This window comes from Petaurus breviceps, unplaced genomic scaffold, assembly GCF_028583685.1.
Source record: "Petaurus breviceps papuanus isolate PSGF00001 unplaced genomic scaffold, PetGlider_PUasm1.0 129, whole genome shotgun sequence".
Classification (NCBI taxonomy): Eukaryota; Metazoa; Chordata; class Mammalia; order Diprotodontia; family Petauridae; genus Petaurus; species Petaurus breviceps.
This window is the reverse complement of record NW_027185665.1, coordinates 3,112,072-3,119,016: the sequence shown is the minus strand read 5'-3', so window position 1 is coordinate 3,119,016 and position 6,945 is coordinate 3,112,072. Positions and strand designations below refer to the sequence as shown.

General features: G+C 41.9%; 2 long non-coding RNA genes across 2 annotated transcripts in view; one reads left to right on the top strand and one right to left on the bottom strand.

Annotated features, from left to right (window-relative positions):
* The window catches only part of LOC138172841 (uncharacterized), a 578,919-nt gene that overhangs the window by 38,937 nt on the left and 533,037 nt on the right, over positions 1–6,945 (bottom strand). The window lies entirely within an intron of this gene.
* LOC138172848 (uncharacterized) overlaps positions 5,562–6,945 on the top strand; it is a 17,587-nt gene continuing 16,203 nt past the window's right edge. Inside the window, exon 1 of the long non-coding RNA XR_011171258.1 lies at positions 5,562–6,396. This is a non-coding gene — a long non-coding RNA (uncharacterized lncRNA). The remainder of the gene's footprint in view (positions 6,397–6,945) is intronic.

The window sequence follows — 6,945 nt, the reverse complement described above, 5'->3', positions numbered from 1 at the left end:
GTTTACACAGCTTGGAAATTTTTAGGGCATAGTTCCAGAATGATTGTACCAATTCACAGCTTTACCAGAAGTGCAGCAATGTGCCGGACAGACAAGTGGGATGAAAAAGGGCTTGAATCCACATCTACCCTTGTCCTCCATGTTGTAAGCCCTCAAAATATCATAACAGCGCTTTAGAGCTAGAAGAGATCTTGAGTATTTAGTATTTAGTCCATTTTACATAAGAGGAAACTGAGGACTAAAAGATGGATTGTGATTTGCCCAAGGTCACACAGGAAGGCTCTTCCAGCAGGTTGGAATTGAGGATGAACTGAAGGAAAAAGAGAAGCCAAATCTTACACTCTTACAATTAGAGCTAGAAATTGCCCAGACCCCTAGTTTTACAGAAGAAATAACAGAAACTCAGAGTTAGTGTCAGAGCTTGGACTAGAACTCCAGCAAGTATCCTGACTATCTAGTGCTTTTAAGCTCAATGAACATATATTCATTAATTACCTTATTGAAATGGGGTCTCCTGAGGTCTCATGTGGCAGCACCTGGCCTTCCCCAGCTCTTATGTTCAGGAAATATAAATGAGCAAGGAAGGAGGCCCAGTCCTGGGGCCCCAGGTTTATTCACACAAGAGAAGGCAACCCAATAATATTCTTCAGGAGGCAGAAGGATCTGGGCCTGCCCCACATCTATAGCTACTACCTACCCTCCCCACCCTTCCATTACAGGGGAGATTGAGAAGCTGCCAAGGGGCAAAGGCTTATTGGGTTCTGAGACCCTAGACCTGGCAGGAGTTTGTTTAGGTTGCTGCTTTCTTTGCCCTCTCCTAAGAAAACCCTGTGACATGGAGCTTGTTCCTCAGTCCTGAGTACTGCTTCTGCAGGACAGATCTGGCTCATAGACCCTACTCTCACCATCCTGGCCCCAGCCGCCATTTCTGCTTTTTTTTTTCTTTTTTTTTAATTATTAAATTTTATTTGTAATTTATGGAATAAAACAAGCATTTCCATAATCTAGTACAATAAAAAAGATGATTTCTCATGAAGCTGCAAATCTAATGACAATTTCTTTTTTCTCTTCTCCCACCCTCCCCACCATGGAGATGGCTACTATTAGACACAAATATGTAATGTATGTAAAATCATTCTATACATACTTCTATTTCTCAGTTCTTCTCTGGATACAGATAACATCTTTCTTTATATGTCCTTTATAGTTAATTTGGGTCTTTATAATAGACAAAATGGCTTCTTCACTCAGTTTTTCTTAAAACAACATTGCTGTTACTGTATACACTGTTCTCTCAGTTCTGCTCATTTTCTCCTTCATTATTTCATGTGAGTCTTTCCATGTTTTTCTAAAATCATTGAGCTCATCATTTCCTTCTTTCTTTTTAGTTTTCATTCTTCATTTTAATAAGATTTTGAGTTCCAAATTTTTCCCGTCCTTCCCTTCCCCTCTCCCCAAGATGACATGCATTCTGATGTAGGCTCTACATGTATAATCATATTAAACATATTTTCATGTTGTGAAAGAAAAATCAGAACAAAAGGGAAACACTGTGATAAAGAAAAAACAAGCCCATCATTTCTTATGGCACATTGCAATCATGTGCCTCAACTTGTTCATCTCTTCCCCAATTGACTGGCATCCCTGTAATTTCCAGTTCTTTGCCACCACAAAGAGAGCTGCTATAAACATTTTAGAACATATATGTTCTTTTCCTTTTTCCCTAATTATCTTCAGAAATAGACCAAGTAGTGGTACTGGTGGGTCAAAGTGCATAGGTAGTTTAATAACTCTTTAGACATAATTCCAGATCGTTCTCTAAAATGGTTGAATCAGTTCATAATTTCACCAATGATGCCAACAATTAGTATACCAGTTTTTCCACATCCCCCCAACATTTGTCACTTTCCCCTTCTATCATTTTAGCCCATCTGGTAGTTGTAAAATGAATCTCAAGGTGGTTTTAATTTGCATTTCTCTAACTAATAATGATTTAGAACACTTTTCAAATATTGAAGGGGATACCCACAAAGACGGTTAGGGATGCTCTGCAGACCCCAAAACACCAACACACCGGGTCCTGCTGAATGAATTCAACTCAAGTCACCTCAGACAAAGAAAAGTGAAGTTGATTACAAGTTCACTTGTATTGGACACAGAGTAAGTCTGTGCTAGAAAAGTCTATGGTGCTCTCATACCACATGGAGGGAAAATGGGATCTTATCTACAGAAAGTTGTGGGAGGAATCTAGGAGTGGCTTAGAGGAGGAGTTTGGGGAGGGTCTTTAGGAAAAGTCAGATGAGGTCAATGAGTAATTAACGGTGGGAGGTTGCAGGAGGCTACCTGGAGACTACAGACAATGATGGGCTAGGCCAGTTCAATGGTGGATTGATATTTTGATAGGCTCAAGGGTTGGAAATAGCCAGACAATGGAGGGCTAGGCCAGGAAGAGAGGTATGGGCCCAGCCACAATGAAAGGGCTATGGCCTCTTGCAAATGCCCCATCTAATGGGACAATTTAATCAGAGTTCAAGGGGGGTTCCCAGAGCCTGTACCTCAAAGTTTCAAGGAGAGCTCAAGGGGCTTCCTAGAACCTGTACCTCATCAATATGACTACAAATTGTTTTGATTTCTTGCTTGGGAAACTGCCTATTGGTCATTTATCAATTAATGGATGACCTCATTTGACAAAGGTATTTTATATATTTTAGATTTGAGGCCTTTCTCTGATAAGGTATCTGTAAAATGTTTTCCCCAATTTTCTGCTTTCCTTCTGATCTTGGTTACATTTGTTTTATTTGTACAACTCCTTTTTAAATTAATGCAATCCCTGCCTTTTTTCTTAAAGACTGAGACTCAAGATTCACGAATGCCTTCTAACCTTTCCACTTGAAAAAAGCCTTTATCTATCTAGTCCCCAGCTCTGCCTTTAATTATAGTGGTTTGCTTAGCCGTCTAATCTCCTTTGCCAAGTTTTTCATTCCTAATGGCAAGGGATCACAATTTTTGAAACCTTTGCATTTCCTCTAGGCTGACAGCAGCCTCTCTAAGATTATTTGTTTTTAAAAAGAAGAGACCAAGAAGGCAGTTACTTAGTGCTTAGGACTACTAATGACACAATTATAGGCATTCTTAGGGGCATTACCTTTCAAATCATAACATGAGGCATTTGTTTACATATTTATTAGAAAGATTACATTTTTTTAATTCTAAATTTAACAAATACCCAATAAAATAGGCATTTCCCCACGCATAGAAAAATAGAATGAGGGACTTCTACATGAAACTATGAATCTTTTATGTATAACCTACTTTTTAATAAGTTTAACCTGTAACCTTCAAAAATATCCTGCTTCTCCATGATTCTTTTTGGCCCTTCCTTTTCTCTCTTCTCATTTTTTTTTTTGGTGGGTGGGGAGAATTCTATCTTAAGTTTCCTTTTCCCTTTTCCTTCCTCTTCTCCTTCACCTCCCATTGGAAAAAAAAAAAAAAGAAAAGCCTATGTAACAAAATAGGCAAGCCAAAGAAATGATCACATTGGCCACATCTAAAAATGTGTCATATCATATGTTACAAGGGATTCCTTTGCAAGGTTGGATTTAGAGAAGTTGTAAGGGAAGAAGAAGAAGAGGGAGAGGAAAGAGAGGAAGAAGAGGAAGGAGAAAAGAAAGGAAAAGAAAAAGAAGAAAAAGTAAAAGGGGAAGAAGGAAGAAGAAGAAAAAGAAGAGGAAGAAGAAGGAGAAGAAGGAGAAGAAAGAAGAAGAAGAAGAAGAAGAAGAAGAAGAAGAAGAAGAAGAAGAAGAAGAAGAAGAAGAAGAAGAAGAAGAAGAAGAAGGAGGAGGAGAAGGAGGAGGAGGAGGAGGAGGAGGAGGAGGAGAAACCAACATGTTTCAGTAATACCTAGGCAAAGGCATTCCAGAACAGGGACTCTGAGGTCACTAAAATACTACTCTGAGACACCATAGTCTTGAAAATTCAAGAGATCAGAGATCTAGGGAGACTTTGAAGGTCAACAAGGAACCTAGTTCATCAAAGATAAGACCAAGCCAGGCAGACAACTCAGATTCAGGATCTAAAGCTAGAAATCAAAGAAAATGCTGACTCGTATTAAACATGATTGCATATTCAAAGATCTACCTCCCAAAAAAGGAGCAAACAACAACATAACTATAAGCAGACATAATGAGAAAATGGGTTTTCCACAATGATATATACCTAAAAGAAATAGAGCAAAATAAAAAATACTTTTAGAAACTCTGTAGGGGAGAACAGGAAGGAGAATCTGTAGTTTAGGAAAGAAAGTAGTTAACCTTACCCAAGAAATGGACTCCTTGAAAACTAAATAGTGGGGGTGGCTAGGTGGCACAGTGAATAGAGCACTGGCTCTGGAATCAGGAGGACCTGAATTCAAATTCAGACTCAGACACTTAACAGTAGCCATGTGACCCTGGGCAAGTCACTTAACCCCAATTGCCCTGCCTTACCCCCTCCCAAAAGCATAAAAAACTCCAAAAAACCAAGAACTAAATAGTGCAAACAGAAATCAAAGACTACATAAAGAACAAAAAAAAAATAATAGAATAAAATTAAAGATTTTTAAAAGAAGAAAATTGAAGATACATGATATCAAAAAGAATTGACATGGAAAATACATTGAGAGATAAGAGATAATTTCATGATTTTTAGTTTCTCTGAAAATCTGGATTAAAAAGCAAACAAACCTATAAATACTATATTTAAAGAAATCATAAATTAAAATTTCTCAGATTTATCAGTTTCCAGAGTTCAAAATAAAGATAAAATGGGGCGGGTAGGTGGTGCAGTAAATAGAGTACAGGCCCTGGAGTCAGGAGAACCTGAGCTCAAATCCGGTCTCAGACACTTGACACACTTACTAGCCCTGTGACTTTGGGCAAGTCGATTAACCCCAATTGCCCTCCAAAAAGCAAAAAATAAAATAAAAAAAATAATAAAGTAGAACAAAATAAAGATAAAATACTCTACCTATCACCTCCTGAAAGCAACTCCAAGAAGTAAAATCTCAGGAATGTCATAGCCAAAATCCAGAGCTCCCATGTCAAAGAAAAAATTACCATGAGAATCATGGAAGAAACAATTCAAATACTGAGGATTCATGTTCAAGATCACACAACATCTGATTTGTTGGTGGTGTTGTGTTATTTCAGTCATGTGCAACCTATTGTGACCTCATCTGTGACCCCTGTTTTCTGACTATTGGTGAAGAAATGTTTCACCTGTTTTGCTAGAAACATGCCACAGATTCCCACGGATTCAGGTCTGTTTCGCTTCAATAGAAACAATGCTCAAGGCACTGCACCCCCTTAGAAACATATTCTGTTGCTAGCAATCACATTGTCTATACAATTATGTCTAACAGAAAGCTCGGGACTGTCTTTCCCTCTGAGAGGCAGTCACCGGCCGGTTAATATACACTCCTATCAAATTATAATTGATTTCGATGTCTTACTCTTGGTTATCCATTACAGTATTGGGGGATAAAAAAAAAAAAGCCAAAGTTTGTTTCTGCTCTTAAACATCTCAGAGTCTAATGGAGGAGACAACCTGTGGACAAATATGTACAAACAGGTGTGTGTGTGTGTGTGTGTGTGTGTGTGTGTGTGTGTGTGTAAAGATAAACTGAAGGAAATAAGAAGTAAGGGGGCTGAGGAAAGCTTCCTAGAGTAGGCAGGATTTTAACGGACTTGAAGGAAGCCAAGGAGGCCAGGGGTCAAGATGTGCAAAGAGGGCTGGATCTGAAGCCAGGTGGTCTGTATTCCCACCCTTGCTCTGCCACTGTGACCTCAGATGACGCAGTCTCTAGGTCTCAGCCTCCTCGTGGGTGAAGTGGAAGATCGGACTAGACAATCTCTGTCCACAGCGCCTGCTGCCTCCCATCTGTGGCCGCTTTGGAGAACCGATCATGACACCGTTTCTGCCCGTCCTCAGCTGCTGTGAAGCCACATTCTGAAAGGATCCGAGGAACTCAGTCAGGAGAAGGAGGCTGGGGAGGAGGGTGAGCCTTTTTCTGGAGGCAGTCAGGGTGAAGTGACCCGCCCGGGCGCCCATATCGAGTGTCTGAGCCCAGACTCCCACCGAGGCTGTCCTGACTCCGGAGCCAGGGCCCGGGTCTGAGCAGCCCCTGAAGAAGGGGGTCAAGGGAAGCACAGAGGGGGCACTTCTGAGGCCCTTCAGGCCGGACCCGGGTGTTCTGTGATCCCCGCAGGCCAGTCTGTTTCCTCTTCTCTAAGCAGGGGACCGCTGAGGCTCCAAGGAGGGAATTTATGTAACTCCCTAAGTGAGGATTTGCTGTCACTTAACTTTCCAGATGAGGAAACAGACCCAGGGCAGTAAAGTGACTTCCCCAAGGTCACTGAGGTAACAAGAATCAGAAGAGGAATCTGGATGCTCTAGGGACACAGGAAAGGGGAGGGAAGCAGAGGGGAGAGGGAAAGGGGAGAAAGGCAAGGGGGAGGGATAGGGTTGGGGGAGGAAAACAGCTGAGAGGGGAAGAGGGGAAGAGGCAGGCGGCGGAGGGGAGGAGGAGAGAGAGGGGAGGGGGGAGGAATGGAGGGACCCAGAGGGGAGAGGGAAAGGGGGAAGAAGGGCGGAGGAGGGAGGGAAGCAGAGCAGGGAGGGAAATGGGAGAGATGCAGGGGGGAGGAAGGGGGAAGGTCAGGGGAGGGGAAGGTGGAGGGAAGCAGAAGGAAGAGGGAAAAGGGGAGAGGCGAGGGAGAGGAAGCGGAAGTGGAGGGGCGGGGAGCAGAGGAAGGGGAAAGAGAGGAAGAGAAGGCAGAGGAGGAAGTCAGAGGGGGAAGGGGGCAGTGTGGAGCCCCTGGTTTCTTGCAAATTTTGTTAACCGCAGTTGACTCAGAGGACCAGGGAGTTTTCACGTGCATTTTGTAGGAAGTGTTTTCCCTTCCCACA